Below are 22,842 nucleotides of genomic sequence, written 5' to 3' on the forward strand. Positions count from 1 at the left end.
GGGGTATTTTTAAAGATGGAGGGATTGACATGATATCTTTTCTAACTCTGAACCCTTTGATTGAAACTGCTCTCTAATTTTAGTTAAAAAATGCACCTTCTTAAGAAGGGCTTTTGTACAACTGATATTTTTCAAGGGATATAGGTTAAGACAGACATAGAGCCTTGAAGGAATTATATTTAATCTGAAAATTTGTATTAACCAGTTCTTTTTCCCTATCTCTCCTAATTATTTGTATCTGTTCCTACTACTCTTTATTTTTGTCCTAATAACTCCCAGAAATAGCTGAGATATTCTCCTTACTCCTCCCTAACCCTGGTAGAGGATTTATAGTTTTCTTGAGATTTCTCATACACACACACACACACACACACACACACACACACACACACATATTGGCCTGGTATATGTACACTCCCTTCCTCTGTCCCTAACCTCTTCTCAAACAAATATGTTATAGTGGTCTAGACTAGAATAAATAAATATTCTTACAATGGTGGGCTGACTTTTCCCTAGCTTTCTCAATCATTGTAATATTCTTGACCACTCTCTGCTCCCTCATACATTTCTTTGGGGGATGGAAGATAGTTAATTATTTGCCTGGTAAACTTGGGAACAGGAAGTGGCCATTTCTTTTCCCTTCCCCTTTCTTCTGAGATCAGGTTGCCTTAAGGAAGAATGCACTTTGTTCTCCTTCTCCCTGTTGAAAAATTTATGGATGGCTTTCCTCCATCTGCGTCCAGGAGAGGTCTGTGCTTGTTTCAGCACTTCCTGTGACTAACTGAGGAGGGCTTTCTAATTCTGAGATTCTGCCCACTTAATGAAATTAGTGAGTGTTTGGATTTAAACCTACCATTTTGTTTTGTGTCTTCTATTTGTCCCACTTATTCTTTGTTTATTTTTCTCTCATTGTTTTTTTTTTTTTTTTTTGCCTCCTTTTGAATTTAGTTATGATTCCATCTTTAAAAGTTCTGTTATTGGGGCACCTGGGTGGCTAAGTGGGTTAAAGCCTCTGCATTCGGCTCAGGTTATGATCCCAGGGTCCTGGGATCCAGCCCCGCATCGGGCTCTCTGCTTGGTGGGGAGCCTGCTTCCTCCTCTCTCTCTCTGCCTGCCTCTCTGCCTACTTGTGATCTCTGTCAAATAAATAAATAAAATCTTTAAAAAAAAAGGTCTGTTATTTTAAAAATTATACATTTTATTGTATCCTGTTAGTGATTACCTTCAAAATTAGAAGTTACACTTATAATTACCAAAAATATTCATTAATAACTTATAAAAACTTAAGTTCATCAAGATTTTTACCCTTCTCCCAGGTAATCCAAGAACCTTAAGAGTATTTAATTCTATTAATTACCCTCCCAATATGCCATTCTTTTCTAGGTAATTTTTTAATTAACACTTTAAAGGTCACAAGACATTATTTATATTTGATACAGCTAATATTCTTTCATATTTACCCCATTTTTAAAAAAAGATTTTATTTATTTGACAGAGAGAGATCACAAGCAGGCAGAGAGGCAGGTAGAGAGAGAGAAGGAAGCAGGCTCCCTGCGGAGCAGAGAGCCCGATGTGGGGCTTGATCCCAGGACCCTGGGATCATGACCTGAGCTGAAGGCAGAGGCTTTAACTCACTGAGCCACCCAGGCGCCCAATTTACCCCATATTTTTACCACCTTATTCACCTTTATCCTTTGCTGCATTTCAGATTCCACCTCAGATCATTTTTCCTTTGCATGAAGTATATATATATATATAAATAAATCTTTATTTATTTATAAATAAATAAAGATATAAAATCTTTATATATATATATATAAAGATTTTATTTATTAATTTGGCAGATAGGGATCACAAGTAGGCAGAGAGTGAGGGAGAAGCAGGCTCCCCGTGGAGCAGAGAGCCAGACGTGGCGCTCGTTCCCAGGATGGTGGGATCATGACCTGAGCCAAAGGCAGAGGCTTTCACCCACTGAGCCACCCAGGCGCCCCGCATGAAGTATATTTTTTTAGAATTTCCTTTAACATGGGTCTTCTGGGGATGACTTAGTACTTTTTTTTTTTTTTTAATTTGACAACGTTAGTATTTTGTTTTCATTTTTGAAAGATATTTTCCCTGGATATGGAATTCCATACCCACATATTGAAGATACTCCATTGTTTCCTGGCTTTTATTGTTGCTATTATGAAGTTAGTTATATTCTAACTTTTGATGCTTTGAAGCTCTTTTTACCCTGGCTGCTTTTAAGATTTTCTCATAGTCTTTTGTTTTCTGCCTTTTTGACATGATGTGTCTAGGTGTGTTTCTTTTTATGTATTCTGCTTAGAATTTATTTGTCTTCTTCAGTCTGTAGATGAATGTCTTTCATCACTGTGAAACTGTTTTCAACCACTCTCTCTTTTAGATGGATATTGCCTCTGACACATCCTCTTTCTCCTCTTGGGAGGAACAACCAAGAGGAGTACCAACAAAACATTTATTGTACCTTCTCAATACATCCTCCAGGTATCTTTTTTTTCTTTTCTGAATTTTTGGTACTATACTAGTTTCATTTGATCTTTCAGTCTTTCAGTTGGCTAATTTTCTGTGTGCAATGTATTATTCAGACCATTTGCTGAGTTCTTAATTTTAAGAATTATAATTTTCAGTTTTAGTCTTTTGTTTCTCTTCTCATTATCTTTGTTATTGTTATAGTTTTCAGTTTCAGCTTAAAATTTCAATCTTGGCCTTTATTTCTTTCAACATAATAAACACAGTTTTTGTATACAGTTGACCCTTGAACAATGTGGGTTTGAACCATGTAGGTCCATTTACATGTGGATTTTCTTTTTGATACAATACTGTAAATGTGTTTTCTCTTCCTTATGCTTTTTTTTAAAGATTTTATTTATTTATTTGACAGAAAGAGAGATCACAAGTAGGCAGAGAGGCAGGCAGAGAGAGAGGGGGGAAGCAGACTCCCTGATGAGCAGACAGCCCAATGTGGGGCTTGATCCCAGGACCCAGAGATCATGACCTGAGCTGAAGGGAGAGGCTTAACCCACTGAGTTACCCCAGGTGCCCCTCTTCCTCATGCTTTCTTAAACAATATTTTCTTTAGGTTACTTTATGACTGTTTATGTTCTTGGTGAGGATTTTGGTCAATAGTAGGCTCTTAGTAATTAGTCATTGAGGAGTCAGAAGTTATACATGGATTTTTGCCTGCATGGGGAGTGGTGCCCCTAGTCCGTGTTGTTCAAAGGTTAACTATATATATGAGTCATTTCTGTTACTTATTATTTATATTGTTTTTTGCTTAGGGTGTTTATTTCCTTGTGTGCTTAGTTATCTTTAATTCTGTGCTGCACATTGTTTTTAAAAGATATTTGGGAAAATATTTTGATACCTAGGGTGATGGTGTCTTCTCTCAGAGAGGACTTTCATTTGGTTCAGCTAGGTGTTTTAGAGAGCTACCATTCTGGGACCTCTTAATCTTGATACAAAGTTTAAGATTCCTGGACATCCTGCTGATTGGAGGCTAGATTACAAATCCCTTCTCTGGCTGATTTATTTTTAGTTTACATCTATCCTGAGGGCATGTTTTTCATAATTTTATTTGAAAGTGGAAACTGATTTATCAGAGTCCCATCCCTTGGCAGTGTCCAAGCTTTGACTTTTGTCTCTTTGGCCTCAAGATGACTCTAAAATACAAATGAGCTTCATCGTTTCCTTTCCATCATAGGCAAGTGCCTTTAGAAAAAATGCAGCTTTAAGTGGCTGGGCTTACCTTTCTCAGTTCTTGTCTAGTCTCAGCCTAGCAATACTACATAATTTCATTAGTTATTTTATTTTTTTGGTGCAGCTTTCTTAGTTGTCCTCAGTGAGAGGGTTAGTTCAAATTACTGAGTCTGCTATTCCTTTTTTCTTTGAGAACTCCCTGTCTACAGGGATCAGGGACATTGGTCTGCTCTTATCCATGGTCTTAGCTTGGGAGTAAAGGCTCTGGTGAGGTTATTAATTCTGCCACATGCTTCTTAAATTGTATTTATAAGTTGATTATCTGATTAAATATGATGAGCTTTTTGGGGACTTCTCTGTGATATGTCTTAATCTATTTCCCATCAGGCATTTGTTTCTGAAATAAAAATAGATTTCAAACTAGGTAAATCCTCACACAAAATGCTGTTAGCCTGAATTTTTATAATAAAATGGACAGTCATTGAAATATTTGAGAAGCCAAGAAAGGAGAAAAAGAGGTCAAGTTAGGTATGCTAAAATATTAAGTGAATTTGGCAGGCAAAAGATCATTGGCTCCCTGGGCAAGTGTAATTACTGGTGAGGTGTCAAGAAGAATGGATGTAGCTGAGGGAGCAGAGAGAGCGAAGGCAGCATGTTTTATGAAGAAAAGTTTGTAGAGGAGAAAAGTAGGGCAGTAGTTAGAAGTGTCCTGGGAGCAAAAGATGGCATAAAGATGAAAAAGATTTCTGTGCTGAGAAAAAAAGAGCTCATATGAAAGGGAGAGGATGAGGATGTAAGAGAGATAATTGATACTATTATGAAGTTCATCAGTTTTCAGATGGTGGTAGGCTCCAGAGTAGCATGAGTTGATCCTCTGACTAGATTTTGAACATATCTTTCCACCGAGTTTGTTTGTTTCAGGGTTAGGTGCCTTTAGGATTGAATCTGAGTGTCGGCACTTAGAGTAAGTCTTCTTATATATACTCTTAAGATAAGCTAGACACCCTCCTGTACATGCTGCTTCCAGTCTATTCTCCTAAGTTATTAAATCAATGAATTTTAATTTACTTATAGTTCTTAGCCCTTTTCTGGCCTAAAGGTGACAAACAGCTTCTCTCAAATTGCAAAGTACAAGTGTTTCTATGGTAGTTAATCCTTTTTCACTTATTTTCTTAGTTACTATCTGTGTTGTAGATAATTGAAGTTACCAGAAGTTAAATTTTTTTTAACAGTCCATAATAAATGCTTGTGCAAATGTATTGAGTAATGACTGTGACATTTTTCTTTACAGCTCAATAGATTTTGATTAAATTCCACTAATGTTAATTGGACGCCTACTCCACACAAGCCATTGTGGGTGATACAAAAATGAATAACACACAGTCCTTGCCAAATGGGAACTTTCATTCTATACAACCACTTGGAGAAACTCCTATAACTCTTCCCTTTTACATTTCCTTCATGTAGGGGTGAAAGGTAGGTAGTAACAGATGGAACTTCTCATTTTATTCAGCTTACTGTTTTGATAATCACCAAATGTGATAATTCTGTTTTATATTATAAATTATATCCAAGTCCTATTAAGCTGTGTTTTGACTCATTTTACACAGGTGGTAGTATTGTATAATAGACCACCATATTAAAATGCAAATTTGGAAAAAATGCAAATTTGGCTAAAAGATTGTATTTGCATATGGTAGACATTTTTTTAATAAAAAAAAAAAAAAACCAACAACATTAAAAGCCGGCCTGTGGAAGTTACCGAATCCTTTTAAAAAATTGCTCTAATCTCAAGGCATGAGACAGTGAATTAAAATAAATGCACTTAAATGATTCTACTATTTTCATATGCAACTATAGATGTCAGTTTTATATCTGAGATTGAATACCATCAAAAATCATCTCTTGATTCCTGCACATCCCAACCTGTTTCTCCAGTCATCTTCCCAACCTCAGGAAATACTATCTTCAATCTTCCCTTTTACAGGCCAGAAACACTAGTGTCATCTTTCTTCCAAATCCCATGTCCAATCCAGTTGTAAATACTGTTGGCACTAACTTCAGAATATGTCCAGAATCTAGCCAGTTTTTACACTTGCACCCAAGATGGTAATCTTTGTCCAAGTCATAATCACCTCCTGCTTGGCCAGTCCATCTACTCTGTTATATAAAACAAGCAAATAATTGCATGTAATAAAAAGTATGGACAGGAACGCCTGGGTGGCTTAGTCAGTTAGGCCGCTGCCTTCGGCTCAAGTCATGATCCTGGGGTCCTAGGCTCGAGTCCCACATCATGCTCCTTGTCCAGTGGGGAGCCTGCTTCTCTCTCCGCCTCTGCCTGCCACTCTGCCTGCTTGTGCTCTCTCTGTGACAAATAAGTAAATAAAATCTTTTTTAAAAAAAGTATGGATAAATTATAGTTTATTCTGTTTCTTAGTAGGTTGTTTCCAGTTTTTCAATATTAAAAATAAATTGCATTGAAATAAGCCAGATGCAATATGACAAATGTTATGTGATTCCACTTATATGAGGAGCCCAGAGGGATCATATTCATGGAGAAAGAAAGTAGAATGGTGGATGCTACAGGCTGGGGGAAAAGGTGAATTGGAGTGCTGGTTGATGGGTAAAAAATTTCTGCTTTGCAAGGTGATGCGTTTTGGAGATTGGATGCACTGCAGTATGGTTGTACTTAATAATGTTGAACTGTACACTTAAAAATGTTGAAGGTACTAAATTTTGTTATGGGCAGTTTACTATAATTTTTAAAAAGGTGAAAAAATAAATAGCTTTAGGAAAAAATTCTATAACTCAGAAGTTATAAAAGAGACTCTAAGCAACTTTAACCATATAAAAACTGAAAACTTCTCTAATAACTAATGAAAAGTAAATTGTTTAACCAAAATATTATACTCTCAATCACTGTTTGGTAAAAGTTGGTAATACCTGATTTGGCAAGAGAACAGGAAAATAGGCATTCTCAAACCTGGTGGATGGAGAACCCATTAGACCATTTTAGTGGGATATTAGTTCACTGAGATAGGAATTTAAATGTGTATACTCTTACCCTCAGCAAACTCACTTCTAATCTACAGAAATATATAAAAATCATGTAAAAGACATTAACTGAATTTTTTCTTGTAAAATTGAAAAATAGAAAAATAATGCCGAAAAAATTTTTGTGCTCCCTTTGTGCATAATTTCAAGTATTTTTCTAGGGCATGCACCTGTGGATTTCTGAATCAAAAAGTTTATACATTTAAAACATGAGGAGTTACTGCCAAACATCTTTCCAAAAGGACTGTGCGAATTTACATTCATATGAGAGTTTTTGCCAGTTTTCCCAGTTTAATATCAATACTATTGATTTTTCCAGTTTTATAGATAAAAGCATGATGTCTAATTGGTGTTTGATTTTGCATTTCTTTGACTACTAATGGGTCAGGGATCTTTTCATACGTCTATTCCCCATTTGCATATTTTCCCTGTGAATTTTCTTTTCATATACTTCACCTATTTTTACTGTATTTTTGCTGTTTTTTTAAGGAGTTTTAAATATCTCAAATCTGAATTTTGATCTTTATCATCTATTGATCTATCTATAATCTATCAGTTATGAGTCTGTGACCCCACTCAGGTGCGTAAGAACTGCCCCATTCCCTTATATTCTTTAATTGCAATTATATGCCTCTCTTGCAGCACCTTCCCAGAGATGAGAAACTCGTGGTCAGTCATCACTGGGATTCTTCTCCTAAACCTTCATGGATATGGGAAGGTTCTCTTAGGCAGAACAGTATATTTGGCCGGGACTTTGGGCTCTACAGTCCTTTTGGATATCATCCATATACCTGTTTTTGCAAGCCCCCATTATCTCTGCAACTGTGCTGGACTTGAATACAAGATTCTTAGATTTGAAGCCTTTATTTCTTTTCATTCCTTTTTCTAGTTACTTTATTATTTTATTTTCATTTATTATTTATTTTATCTTTAGATCTTGAACTCATCTGCAAATTGCACATACCTGTGTGTGTATGTGTAAGGTCTGTTGTAAGAATCTAAGTTTTGTTTCCTTTTGGATATTCAATTGTCTTATCACTGTTTATTGAATAATCAATCCATTCTTTTCAGACATGAAATACAACCTGTTACCAATACTAGAGTGATGAAGAAAGAAAGTCAATTTCTGGTGGGAATAAAGGGTCCAAATCTTAGGCAACTTGATGTGGGCTAGAAAAAGAAGAAAAGAGACTACTGGCAGGCGAAGATATATAAACATGCTAAACCAGAATCCAGAGAAAAATACCATAAGTAGAATTAAAGTGCAATTGAAAAGTTGAGAACGATAGTTTCTATTTTTGGTGCTGAAGTGTTGATTTTCTCAACATATAAAAAGACTACTCCAAATAATATTAAAAAATAAACAATTTAATAGAAAAATGGACAAAGGGCTTGAAAATGTGAAAATGAAGAAAATCATATATAGTAAAAATATGTAAATAAATATTTTGTCCACTAGAACACATTCATCTTTTAGCAATGAGGCACTAGTTTTCACCTATCAAAAATGGCAAGGTTTAAAGAAGTGATAAAACTCAAATCGTTGTGTGAAACTGTAGCTCAAGGAATGTAAATGGGTACAATGTTTTCTATTGTCAATTTGGCAATATATTTCAAGACTCTTGAAATATGCTACTTATTTTACTCAAGTTTTACCTTTGAGGAAATTTTTCATAAGAAAATAATCAGAAATGTGCACAAAGATTTATAAAGTATTATTTAGAAGGAGAACTACCTTAGTGCTTAACAATTGTTGGGGGGATGGTATTAAAAAGTATACCACATGGACAACACTATGTTGTCATTAAATTTCATGCCATGGGGAAATGTCTTCTCATACAGCATGTATACTGAAATCATCTGCTTGTGAAATAGTTTGTGCTCTGATGTTATTTTTATAGAGGAGCATAGGGAGCACTAATCAGCGTGGTTTGAAACATCTCTGCAAGGCTTTGATGCTCTTTGGTTGTGAAAGCACGAGTTGTAAAGGGGTTAAATGGACTAATCACTGTGTCGTGCACACATGTATCTGCCATAATGCTGGTGTGGTTTCAGTGTGTGGAAGAAACAGTCAGACCTCAGTCGTACTTGTCACTGAGAAGTAAAAGAAAACACGCTTCTCCCCAAATTAGATCTTCTAAAGAGTTGAAAGTTTACACTTAAAGTTTACTCCCATGGGGCGCCTGGGTGGCTCAGTGGGTTAAAGCCTCTGCCTTCGGCTCAGGTCATGATCCCAGGGTCCTGGGATTGAGCCCCACATTGGGCTCTCTGCTCCGCAGGGAGCCTGCTTCCTCCTCTCTCTCTGCCTGCCTCTCTGCCTAGTTGTGATTTCTCTCTGTCAAATAAATAAAATATTAAAAAAAAAAAGTTTACTCCCATGGAAGTCATGATAGTGTCAGCATTCTTGCCTTCCTTTGGTATGAAATTAACATTTTGGGAACACTTTTGCTTCTCTCTTTCATGGCCTCAAGTGCACAGAGCTTTCTTTCCTCCTCCCCTGCCCTGTGATTAAAATTCTGACACTGAATTGCTATAAACCCACAGCTACTGTTTTCTATCCCAGAAATAGGCCAAGTGCTTTTAGAAGCAAACTGCCTGAGATGGTAATTATAGGAAGGGTTAATCATTTAGGCTAAGTAAGCAAGGAGAGAAAAATCTCGAGAAATCTGAAAATCAGGGTCCCTGCCCCAGGGGAAGAGGTAAGTGAAGCTGTGTGGAAAGCATCTTGTTCTGGTGGTTTGGCTGTCAGACTGTGTTCAATAAACCAAACACCTTCCACCCACTGCTCTCTGTCTTCTGACAACAACTACAAGCACAGTAGGGCAGGAGAGGGGCTGGTTCTGGAGGGAAAAGAAATTTAAAAATATGCATAATTGCTCCCAACCAGATGTCGTTTTCCAAACTGTTTTGCTCAGTGGGAAAGTAAGCTTATTGAAGAAAGTCGTGTTTGTGCCACAAGATGCCACCCTTCCCTTGAAAAGAAGAGCTAAGAAAACTAAATAAAATGCAAGTGTTTTATGAGTCCATTTCTCTTGTTTTTACATCAAGGAGCTTCATCTTGGGTGAAGGAAAGCAATTGTATTTTTTTCTATAACGTTTTGGTGCAGCAAAAGAAACTAGTGCCTTGTTAGTAAAGGCAATGAAAACTCTTTAAACTGTTATGGAAACATTACTTTCCCATCTTATCTGACAGTGGATTACCATTTTGTGCACAAGCTTTATTACTTTGGGTTCTTGGTTGTAGCCTAGATTTTTATGTATAGTCAAGCTGTTACGAAAGACACAAAATAACATATTATCACTCTCCACAATTTTGAGCTTCCAATTTCTCCAAGAGAGATGTATAGATCTCTTGTCTGTGGAAGCAAAGAATGGATACGGTTTGTTTTTGATTATTGCCGGGTTGCTTCTACAAAAACCCACACCCCTCTGCACCCATCAAAATACTACTCATCTGAATGCAAAATTGAAGGCTGTCACAACAAAGTTTAGACTTGAAAAATAGAAATCACTGTGATTCCTAATCAAATTGTCTTTATATTCTTAGCTGAAATCTATACATATTTATTGGTCGTAATCTTTGAATTCATCTTTGAGTTGTGTTGAAAGCAAAATGTCAAGAATTACCTGTGTTGCCCTAGTATTTTGCTTTTTGCTTACCAGAAACCTACTCCAAGTAAATCAGTCTGCTGCTATCATTGGTTGGTCCTCAGTCACCTTTTGGCCTTGGTGAGAAAAATGGAAAAATTTCAATTATTCTTCCCAAAGGGAAGTCAGGAAGTTGATGTGAACTTGAATAGCTCATTTAACCTACGGGTACCTCCATTTTATTTGTGAAACAAGGCATTTTACTGACTATTCTTAAGCTATCTCCTGTACTTTTGAGGATATTTTTATGATACTCTCTCATTAAAAATTCTGATAACCAGACCAGTAGTGGGATTAGTAAAGGAAAATATTGGGAATTTGAAGGACTACCAATATATATAATAAATTCTGTTGTGATTCCTATAATCCTATTTTCACAAACTAATCTTTCTCCTGTAGTCAGGTGCTAATAGTATTGCTATAAAATCCTCATTTGCATCTAGATATACTGATTTTTAAGATGGACGTGTTGGAAGCATTTTGTATTTTATTTTCTTCATTTGGGTTTTTATCATGGAGATGAGTCTAGAAAGTTTAAGTGCTTGCTTACTCCCCTTCTGAGAAAAGCAGTTCAAACCTTTATATCTGCATGAAATTTCTGGGGCTTTGTGCCATGTTTGTAGATTGAACCATTTCTGGCCACACTAAGGATCAATGCTTAAGTACAAGGCATCACCAGAATGAGTTGGTCATTGCAGAAGCATGGTGTGAAACTCTACCCAATATGAAGACCTCTATAGGGACATAAATGAGAAGACGAGTCACTAGAGTTTAAGTGATCTTTTCTTTCCAAATGCTAGCCTCTTTTTCCAGTTCTCAATTAGACTTGTTATTTTAGAAGAAACAAGAGTAGTATTGCCAATAAAATGCAGGACATCCAGTTAAATTTGAATTTCAGATAAAAAACAAAAATAAGGGGCGCCTGGGTGGCTCAGTGGGTTAAGGCCTCTGCCTTCAGCTCAGGTCATGATCCCAGGGTCCTGGGATCCAGGCCCGCATCAGGCTCTCTGCTCAGCAGGGAGCCTGCTTCCCTTCCTCTCTCTCTGGCTGCCTCTCTGCCTACCTGTGATCTCTGTCTGTCAACTAAATAAATAAAATCTTAAAAAAAAAACACAAAAAAACAAAAAACCAAAAACAAAAATAATTTTTTCGTGTAGTATATCCCTCAATTACATGCATATTACACTAAAGATTTAAACTATTATACTGAATTATCTTTTATTCTAATTACACTAAAAATTAGTTGTTTTTAAGATCTGAAATTCAAATTTAATGGTGTACTGTATTTTCATTTAATAAATGGAATCTTAACTAGGACCCAAAGGAAATAGAATGGTGTTGAGGTGGTTTCTGTGCTACACACACCCTCACAATGAATAACAGTAAACTCCTATCACCTAAAATGATATCCTTTTATATAAGGTGAAAATTACTGCATGTGTTGATTTGTGTTTCCTAGTATATCCATATGTGTATATGTTTCTTTTAGAGTTTATTTTTTTATTTTTTATTTTTAAAGATGTTTTATTTATTTATTTGACAGACAGAGATCACAAGTAGGCAGAGAGGCAGGCAGAGAGAGAGGAGAAAGCAGGCTCTCTGCTGAGCAGAGAGCCCGATGCAGGGCTCGATATCAGGACCCTGGGATCATGACCTGAGCCGAAGGCAGAGGCTTTAACCCACTGAGCCACCCAGGCTCCCCTAGAGTTTAAAAATTATATATTTTTGCCTTTTTGTTTAGCATATACAACATTTCTATTAATATATATATACACTATTTTTATTAATATATATGTTATTTCTGTATCAACATTGTTATCAATTTCATGTTGTAGATAAATTATTTAACATTTCCCTATTTTTAAATATTTAGAGTATATTTTAAATATTTAGAATATATTTAGAGGTTTTTGTTTGTTTGTTTGTTTTTGTTTTCTGCTATGAATGTTACAACAACTTCTTGATTCACATTGTACTTTTTTTGTTGTTGTTACACTGTTTTTCTAGAATGAATTCCTAAGAGTGAGATAAGTGGGACATCAGGAGTCGAGTGGTCAAATTATGCCTGAATAATCATATTCGGGTTTCCCTTTTCATCCCCCTTTTAAAAGGGATACATATTTGGAAAAGAGAAGAGATAGGAGAAATGCACGTGGATGCCATTTTATATCTTACTAGTTCTGCAAATGGGCAATTCTTTTACAAGAGTGTTTCCCGTTTCTGAGAGGAAGCTGTTTCTATTTTTATTTATTTATTTTTTAATTTTTAATTTTTTTTTTTTTTAAGATTTATTTATTTGACAGATAGAGATTACAAGTAGGCAGAGAGGCAGGCAAAGAGAGAGAGAGGAGGAAGCAGGCTCCCAGCCAAGCAGAGAGCCCGATGTAGGGCTCGATCCCAGGACCCTGGGATCATGACCTGAGCTGAAGGCAGAGGCTTTAACCCGCTGAGTCACCCAGGCGCCCCAGCTGTTTCTATTTTTAAAACCAGTAGTAAAGTAATAGGCTTGGAAGTGGATTTTTTTAAAAATTCAGCTGAACATGAAATGGGTTAGTAAACTATAACTGCTCTCTGTCATCCATTTCTTACCAGGATGCTACCAGGCTGCTTTACTAGGTGGCACTCATTCTGGCCTCATACCTGCTCCTGGACTGACATGATTGCTTCTTAAGTATTTTTTTCATGGTTACATTATTGAAGGAAGCTGCAGTATGGCTCTGTTCACAAACTAATCATGTACTTCTCTATTAGTGTGTTAGAGATGAGAAATAGTTTTGAAAAAAATTGCTTCTACAGCAAGGTGGTCCAAGTGATAAACCAGTACCCAAATATTTTTGTTGTTGTTGATGTTGTTGTTTTTTTGTTTTGTTTTTGTTTTTAGAGAGGGAGAGAGAGTGGGAGGGGGATCAGAGGACAAGGGAGAGAGAGAATCTTAAGCAGGTTCCATGTTGGGTGTCGAGGGGCTCGACCTGATCCTTGAGATCATGACCTGAGCCAAAATCTAGAATCAGACGCTTAACCCACTGAGCCACTCAGGCTCTCCTACCTTACTGATTTCATACTTTTACCCAGAGATGAAAAGGAAATATATAACTAACCAGTTGGGGCTATTTTCTTTTAATTTTAATTTTAATTTTTTAAAAGATTTTATTTATTTGACAGACAGAGATCACAAGTAGGCAGAGAGGCAGGCAGAGAGAGGGGGAAACAGGCTCCCTGCTGAGCAGAGAGCCCAATGTGGAGCTCGATGTGGGGCTTGATCCCAGGACCCTGAGATCATGACCTGAGCCAAAGGCAGAGGCTTTAACCCACTGAGCCACCTAGGCACCCAGGGCTATTTTCTTTTAAGGAAAGAAAGAGATGAGAAAGGTTGGGAAAGACAAATATAATTCTATAATTGTAATTTACTTTCTTTTTTGACTCTATCATTAAAAGCAATTTAAAATCAAACAAGCAAGATAAAATGAAAGAAAAATAAATCTAAAGACTCCAAATTGGGATTTTCTATAGTTTCTTTTGTTGGTTAACTTGAGCATTATCCAATTCCAATCAGGCACCATGAGGAGATATGTTGCTATTCACAGCTCCTCAAGGAAGCTCATAGGTAGATAGGTTAGGCCTTTCTGGGACTACTGGGCTGTGAGAAATTAAGCTTTCATGGAAACTATGAGCTTAAGTTGACAATGAAGCAGTATTTCAGGAGAGAGGAATGACAGTTCAATAATGAGAGCAATATAATTCAACAGAAACCCTCCTTAGTGTTAAACATCTTTCTTTTTTTTTTCCCTTCCCAACCAATCTGTAGTTGGGAGTTCTATGAGCACTCAGCAAATTGTTTTCAGAGGGAACACTGGTAGTTCATCAAGAATGTAGTAGCTGATCTCCAAAAATGAGGTGAGATGAGCTTGGAAAGTTACTTGCTATGTACTCCTCCCTCAGAGATACAGGATGCCCATTAGAACAGGGAAGGCTCTGAGATGTTTGCAGTAGAAAAACCTATTTAACTTATAACTCCCAACGTTTACCTAAGAAAGTCATTTTTTAACACAATTCCAATGAACATTTAAGGAATACCTATGGTTTTAAAGAACAGTCTATGGAAAATTGGGAGTTAAATGTATGTCAGTGATAAACAAAGGAGTATAGAAAGAGTTGGCTAGAAATCCTTTCAGACTAATGTTTGATGTGTATTGTAGCCTTGTAGCTTGTCCTGCCCACCCAAAACTTCTCTACATCTGCTGAGTCACTTGCTATGAGTCATGTATAATTTTCTATAGAGATTTGAGTCTCTTGGCAGGAAAATAGAAGAGAAGGGTAAAGGTTACCAAGGTTTTTTTTTTTTTTTTTTTTTAAATTTTTTATTTCTTTGACAGAGAGAAATCACAACTAGGCAGAGAGGCAGGCAGAGAAAGAGGAGGAAGCAGGCTCCCCGCCAAGCAGAGAGCCCGATGCGGGGCTCGATCCCAGGACCCCGGGACCATGACCCGAGCTGAAGGCAGAGGCTTTAACCCACTGAGCCACCCAGGCGCCCCCCAAGGTTTTATATTCATTTATCCTTCTAGTTAAACCCTATGGCTTTAGAATCAAAAGGAGAGTGGGGAAGTGAGTTTGGCTATAAATACAGTTTCACAGAGCAGGATTTTATCTAGTAAGCCATGACTTCTGAACAAAAGGACAAGGCAGAAATCAAGACAAGATACATCTCATACACACTGAGAAGGACATAGGTGGAAGGTGGAATGTTTAACTAATTAGGAGGGCTCAAAATGAATTGGCCAGTGAGAACAGAGGCTGGGATGGAAAGACAAAATTGAGTGCCACAGGGGATGATGCATGGCAGAGAAGGAAACAGCACAGTGGAGGTGGTAGTGAATTATTTTCAAGTGAAATTGCAGTTAAATGATTTGGAAATAATATGTGTCATTTCAGACACCTAACTACTAATGTTCAGACTGCAGAGGAGAAAAGAGCATTAAAATTTTTCTAGCAATAAAATTATTAAATGAGTAAATATTGATTACCTATCATGTGTAGCACAGTAAAAAGGAATTTTAGAATACAAAGGGAAAATCCTGCTTCCAAAGAAGGAATGCTATGCATAGTTTAGTAAGAAAATAAAATAAGTACATAGAAATAACTTACATAAGACAGAATACCAACATTTTGAGCTGAAGAGTAATGTGATGAGAACTAAGTTTTGAAATCTAAATCTATCAGTGATATCCAGAATAGGTTAGAATACAGATAATGGAGGTAAGGAGACCAGAGAAAAAGGAATGGATAAAATCTTGATTTTCAAAATGGTAATTAAACCAGGGAGTTAGCATACTTCTTCTGTAAAGGGTCAGATAGTAAGTATTTTTGGCTTTGAATGCCATGTGGTGTCTACAGCATGCAAGGCCATTAACAACATGTAAGTGGACATGTAAATGACAGGCCCTGACCTGATTCACAGGCTAGTTTTCCAACTCCTAAATTAAATAAAGGAAGCTTAATGTTAACTGCTGATGAAAATTTTAAAAATCTATTACTACATTGCCTATACATATAATTTCATGCACTGGGTAGACCATTTCATTTAACAATTTGATTCTCCTACTGTAGAAAACATCAGAAAAAAAATTATGTTTACATGTGCAGAGGTTACTTAGGAAGCTGCTAAGTTCACAGTTATTATTTTGAGTCCTTGAAGCATCTGCTTTGGGAAAATCCAGTGCAGTAATACAGAGAATGAGGTCCTGAATGTTTTTCTAGTTAGACTGAACAGTCATTTAATATGCTTCTCAATGTGATTGTTTGCTCTTAGGAAAAAAGTGAGAAGCTCTGCAGTTACTTATCTCTTATATCTGCATGTAGGCTTAAGGAACCATAATTGTGTGCAAAGTATCTTAAACTGGGTTTGATGGTCATACAGACACCTTACATAATCAAGAGGTATAATTGTAGTATCCTGAAAGAAAAAAAAAGTATTACTTTCACTTTGGGAGAAAAATTTTCACAGAAGTTAGAAGACTTTAGGATGGTTTTTGAGGGCATGAAAAGGGATAATGCCTTGCTTCTAAGCATTATGTTGGGAAGCTTTAGATTAAGGCAACATCCCCCTTCCCTCTGCTCTTTTTGTTTTGTGTTCATGATCCAGTTTATGGTTTCATGATAGTTTAAATAGCTCCTTTTCCTCCCAATGTAAGCTAGAACTGGATGTAAAATTTGTATTAGAATGATGCTTACAAGTTACTGAATATATACCAATTCCTTTGGTTTATTCTGTATGGCCAATGTTCCCATTATTTTGTAATTGGGTTTTTGATTGGGCAACTTTTACAGTTATCTTACATCTAACAAGTATATTGTTCCCAATATACTGGGAAAGTGTGACAGGTCACTTGAGGATAGAGACAATTTTGTTTTCCAAGGATCCATGTGATGCTCATATTTTCTTGACTTTTCACATGGTAAAAATTAGTCAGGTACTAAATATAAGACCTTGCCAGAGATTCATATGCATACTAAAAGTAATTTATGTTTTTCCCACTTCCTCTGCTCAAACATTTTTCTGAGATAGCGTGAACTTCATGGTATGTAGTTGGGGAAGCATGGTTTTTATCTTTAATCTATAGTTCCTTAAAAAAAATAATGGAATCTCTTGTACATTTGGGGAGGTGAGTTCGAATAGAAATATTAGGAAATTTAGAGTTTTTCACGATCCTGATTCTCAAACATGTCTCAATGTTTTATTGGAAGGGTATATGGGAAGGATTTGGGGATAAGGTCCTTAAAATACCCATGTATGAATTTGCCAGGAGAATTATGGGTTCTTTTCTGAACTGCTAGGAGAGGCAGCCTTGCATATGGAAATGACCTGGTGCTCAGGGAAAGTCCAGACATCTGTGTCTTCCTTCAGAGAACAAAGACTTGAAAGGTATGGACTGGATGGTTACTTCAGAGACTAGAGTCCCTAATCCAGTGCTAAGACATCCTGAACAAGTCCTATTTAAGACTTGTGCCTAGCAAGACCCAGTGGTTAGGAGAGGGCTCAGCAGAATACTTCTAGGGCTCTGAAACACCAATGGTTGAGTTTCCACCTCTCAATAAGATGTCAGGAGCCATGAAAGCCAGCGAGAATTCCTGACAGGGCACTGCCCTTAAGAGCAGCTGCTCATTTACCTGCTGGGCTGGGAACTCCATCAAGAAAGAGCTGCTCCCAATTATTGGCTTAAGACATGTAGGAAGGGCACAAATCATTGGGCTGATTGTACTAGTTTGTAATAATCATCCCAACCTAAGGAGGGGGAGTAAAAATAATCTCAACCCCTATGATATTTGGAGGATTTGAGTTATAAATCTTGGGTAGGGGCTTAAGCCAAAGAGAGAGTCCCTTAGCTGTGTGGATGTAGCATTGGGACAGGGTTATCCAGAAAAGGTGCTTATTTCTAAAATGGGCGACATACGTTTTTCTCTTGGTTTTAGTTGAGTGAGAAAGTCCTGAAGGCGTTACTTTTGTTGTGCTTAAGAGGCCCACGTGTGTGTGTGTGTGTGTGTGTGTGTGTGTGTGTGTATGTATATGTATGTGCATGTGTGTCTGTGTGTGTTAGATTCTCCTGGGAACTCTTGAAGCTCATCTAACAGCACCCTTTCCCAGAATCTGTTCACATAGCCCTCAGTAAGGGGTTTAACAGAGGTAATGAAGAAACTCCCATTTGTAGCCAGAATCAAACTGTTTTGCCACAAGCATAGCCAACAAAATAGCACACTGCTGGCAGAAGACAGTCAGTGTTCTGATACCTCTTAGGCTGCCAAAACTGAAAACACTATGGAAAAACTGCTGTCCCGAGCAAAAAATTTCAACTTTTAGACCTAAACTATTTTATAGGGAACCTGTTCAATCAGAACCTGCATTAGGTGAGGTTGTCCATGGTGATAAATGACCCAACTCTATTATTTCATAATTTCCTATCTGTTTTTCTCTTTATGTGGGTCATACTTTGTGTCTACCCCAGAGCTGCACTCTCCTTGTCCCTTACCACCTCAATTATCTTTTATCTAGGCTGTTCCCTTTGTCAGTATTTGTCTGAACCACTTTTTCTTCCCTGTTTTCAATCTCTCCATCAAAATATTCCCTTCCTATAAACCTTTCCTATAGACCCCTGATAGGTGGTTTGCTTTTTATTAAGAATTTTGGGTATATCAGGAATTATTTTCAAAACCCACATATTTTTGCTAGCTACACAATCTGATACACAGAGAATAATAGACATGTAGGGTTTCAGAGATCAGAGGGCACTTAATTTTTTGCTTTATTAATTTATTTATGCTCACTGATCCATTCAGTTGTTCAACAAATATTTTTTGTGCATATGTCATAAGTGAGATTTTGTTTCTGCCCTTATGGAGTTTCTAGTCTAATGGAAAAGCTGACAATATTCAAATAATCACAAAAAAAAAGAGAAAAATTCCAACTGTAATGATACTGTGAACATGTATGGTAAGAAGAATTGACTTAATATGGGAGGCGAGAGAAAGTTTCTCTGAGTGAGTGAGAATTGAGATGAAGTCTGATGGAAGACTAAATGTTGACTGGAGGATAGGTGGTAGGGCAAGTGGGGAATAACATGTGAAAAGGTCCTGTGGTGTGGGAGAGCATGGCACATTCAATAAACTGATGTGCAAAGGTCCTGTGGTGTGGGAGAGCATGGCACACATTCAAGGAACTGAAAGAAGGACTGTGTGGTAAGAGTTCAGAAAACATTGCTGGATTTCAAAATAGCTAGTGTCAGTCACTTGAACTTTTTTTTTTGGAAGAGGTTACACAATCACATTTGATTTTCAAAAAGAATACTGATTTAGATGGGCAAATGATTGAAGGAGCAAGAGTACATTGAGGTAGACCAGTGGGGAAGCTCTCATAGTAGTCTGAAGTGAGTGAGGGTGGCTTGAATGGAGTTGGTGCTATTGTGGAGATGGAGAGAGGTGAGCAGAAATGAAGGCAAAAGTTTAACATGAGAGGTATAAATCTAACAAAGCTTAGTAATAGATTGGGCCCAAGAGGAGAGAGTGAGGAGAGGCATGGGTTTTAGATTTCTAGCTATCTCAAGTGGTTGGATGAGGAGTTATGGAAGAGAACCAAGTTCATGGTGGAAAATCACAAGTTGGTCTCTTGTTAGATTGAGATACTTTGAGATTGTTGAGGTGGAGATGTCAGAGAAACAGTTGGATTTATGCATCTGGAACTCAAGAGAGGGTCTAGAAATAGAGTTATAAATGAGGAAGCCAAAGCTCCAAGAAATTCTTTGCTCAAAGCCACACAGATAAGAGGGAGGATAGAACCATGATTACATTTGGGTCTTTTGCTTCTTGATTAGGCTTATCCTTAATGCTACAAAGAGACAAAAGTAAATGCAGTAAAGTGAGATTAGGAGGTAAGCATAGTCCCCGTCTCCTGCCCCAGTGATTCTACCAATGATGAAAATGCAAATATTAGAAGAAAGTAGCATATTTGTACATTCTTTTTAATTTAACTTGTATTGTGAGATTTGGGAGTTTTGCTTACATCCTGATTTTATATTTCCCTTATATCTAAATATTAACAACTTGCTGGCAGATTGGATGTGATGACCCCTGAGAACCAAAGGTATTACTCAACAAATTAACGTAAACAGATTGAAATTGATTGCACCATCTTGTCAGTTTGTTAAGAGGGAAAAAGGTGGGTAACTGAAAGATGCTGTATTTGAATCCACCTGTGGTCAGTTTTTTAGAAGACAGAGAAGGAAATAGTATTGGAGGAAAACTGTGGAGGGCCACAGTTATCGTGAAAGTAGGATAGGAGCCATCAGAAAAAGTCTACTGTTTGTGTACGTACAAGTGAACAAAGGGCAAGTGTGGTTTTTCTTCAATTCCACGTGTTTGCTCTGAGAGCAGGGTATATAGAAGCAGAGAGCTATTAAATACGGGAGCTTCACATTATTATAATTTTCTAGTGCATGTGCTCAGAACAGCATTTTTAAATGTTAATGATACTATTAATTCCCCATCTCTATTTTCAAATTTAAAATCACTTATTCTTCTGCAGGGTTGAAACCTGACTTTCCATTATGTGTCATAAAAATGTCTCAACTCTTTGATTTGTTTTGCAAGGAAAGATATTTAAATGTTTTTCATTGTCCTTTCTCTTGGCTCAAACGCTCAAGGGGTTTTTAATTCTAAAATTTCCATTTCACTTAAGTCTGAGGCTGCATATAGAAGGCTGCTGACAAATTCTCCCTTCCCTCTTCCTTTCCTTCACTCCTTAGGTCCACACCTCTTTCTCCAAACATCTATGGGACCAGCCAGACAAAGTCATGTGTTATATCCTCATAGAGTATTTTCTTCTGCACCCATTTTCTTCTGTGTTCTCACTGTTTTGCCAATATTTGCTTTGTCCAACACTTGCTGAAGTCAGCTTTGAAAAGAAAACATTGCAATGTCATTTTAATGTGTGGGGTACAACAATACCATAATTTTAAGGGCTGTAAGAAACACCTTTAATCAGAATCCCCAAGTATTTTCCTTTTGGGTTCTAGCACTAATGCTCCAAAGTTCCACATTAAGTACTGAGTTAAAGCATGGAAGTGTGTGCCTAAGACCATCTTCCAGACGGGACTCAGAGGTAGGAAAATCAAGGTATTATAGGACATTGTATATATGTATTGCTCTAATAGGTGGTTATGTGTGAATGCCATGAGGTATTCTGGCTGATATTCTCTGCAACATTAGTGCCATATCTAGGAATCTTGCTTCATGGTGAAATAATCTGACAGAGGACTGGAACTTGGAGGTGTTTTAGGCTGTCATGTGTGGTTGTACAGTTTGTACACTGTGCAACCAAACATTTCACCCTGGGTTAGAGTGTTGGGTGGTTACCATGCTTCCTCCCTTCATAGCAATAACAGGGGAGGGATCTAACAGATGCTCCTTAGGACTCTATTGAGCCAAACTCTGAGCAGCATTTGATAAAGCTGATCACTTTTCACCTCCTGAGACATGTTCTTCCTCTCACTGGCTGCTTCTTCTGTCCCATTCTTAGATCCTCCTCATCTTTTAACCTCTAAGCAGTGGAGGACACCAAGGCTTGGTTGGCTTCTAATCTCCATATATACCCATTGCCTTGGTAACCTCATCAGACCCTAGGACTTTAAATAGACTGTGAGCCAATGATTTTAAAATTTTTGTCTAGACCCCAACATCTCTTCTGAACTACAAACTGTATCTCAGTGCCAGCTTGCAATCTCTGCATAGATTTCTTAGTAAGTTCAAAGCTACCTTCATGGGCTTTCATCCTCCTAACATGCTCTTTGTTCAGTCTCTTCTGTTTCAGGAAATGACAGCTCTGTTGTTCCAGTTTCTCAGGCCACAACACTTGGCATCATCCTTGACCCCTTTCTTTCTTTTCATCCCACTTCCCCTCCTTATGCAAATCCTTTAGACTCTATTTTCAAAATATATGCAGAATCAGACAGTTTTTCACTACTTCTACCACATCTTTATTTTGGTGTCCATGTGCCCAGCTAAAATTTGGAGGTGCTATTATCATGGAACAAAAAGAAAAAAGATTGGGTGACAACCAGAAGTCTCTGATATAGTCTGCCTGTTTGACCATGTATCCCTACATATTCTTCTCCCCTTGTCTAGAGTGTATTCCCAAGGTAGAGAACCCCAAGTCCCATCCAACCTCAAAGGCACGATCTCTGAGTAATACAAATTCCTTTCCATGACCTCAGATGTGGCTCTTCATCGCTTAGCAACCCATAAATGAAAACACAAGCTCTCTGCTTCCAAATAGCACAATATAAAATGGTGGAGTAGAAACAGGATAGCTGGAAGAGAGAAGAATGGGAAACACATCATAAGCACTGGCCCACAGCAATTATCAAAGCATGCTAGGAAGAGCAAGAGCAGTGCAGATTATTTTCCACGCAGTAGTATAGGCTTCTAGACCAGATCATTTGGAGCCCCTGGTTCTGCTTTCTGGGAAGAACTCCCTTATCATTTGTCCTCTGTGACCGCTGGCTCCGTCCTTGACTAGAATCTTCCAGGTTAAGTCAGAGATCTTTAAAAAGGATGCATTTCTTGGGGGCTCCATAGTTTACAAAGAGGGTTTTATGTAGGTGCAAATTTGAGGGCCAGGGTAGTTCCAAGGGGTCAAACCATCACAGGCTTTTACAGACTAGGCTAAAGGTTTCGTTGACTAGAAAATTCTCAGGCTAACTTCGCAAATTTCCAGGTAGTTTCATGTGCATAGCCAAGTTCTTGGCTAGATGTAATTTTAAGGTTGAAGACACTAGTCTTTTTTTTAACCTCCTAGACCCTGTGCTGTGCTCTTCTCTTTTTTCAATGTAATGTTGCCTGTCTTAAGACTGAATGAAACAATAGGCTTGGGAGGGAAGG

General features: G+C 37.4%; 1 long non-coding RNA gene across 3 annotated transcripts in view; it reads left to right on the forward strand.

Moving 5' to 3' along the window:
- The first annotated feature begins 662 nt into the window (after nt 1-662).
- LOC123925977 overlaps nt 663-22,842 on the forward strand; it is a 69,028-nt gene continuing 46,848 nt past the window's right edge. Inside the window, exons 1-3 of one of the 3 annotated variants that reach the window (XR_006815129.1) lie at nt 663-748; nt 2,405-2,505; nt 5,009-5,193. This is a non-coding gene — a long non-coding RNA (uncharacterized LOC123925977). Of the gene's footprint in view, nt 830-2,404; nt 2,506-5,008; nt 5,194-22,842 lie in introns of all 3 variants that reach the window. The other 2 variants (XR_006815128.1, XR_006815130.1) reach the window with 2 other exon arrangements.

This window comes from Meles meles, chromosome 15 (assembly GCF_922984935.1).
Source record: "Meles meles chromosome 15, mMelMel3.1 paternal haplotype, whole genome shotgun sequence".
Taxonomy (NCBI): Eukaryota; Metazoa; Chordata; class Mammalia; order Carnivora; family Mustelidae; genus Meles; species Meles meles.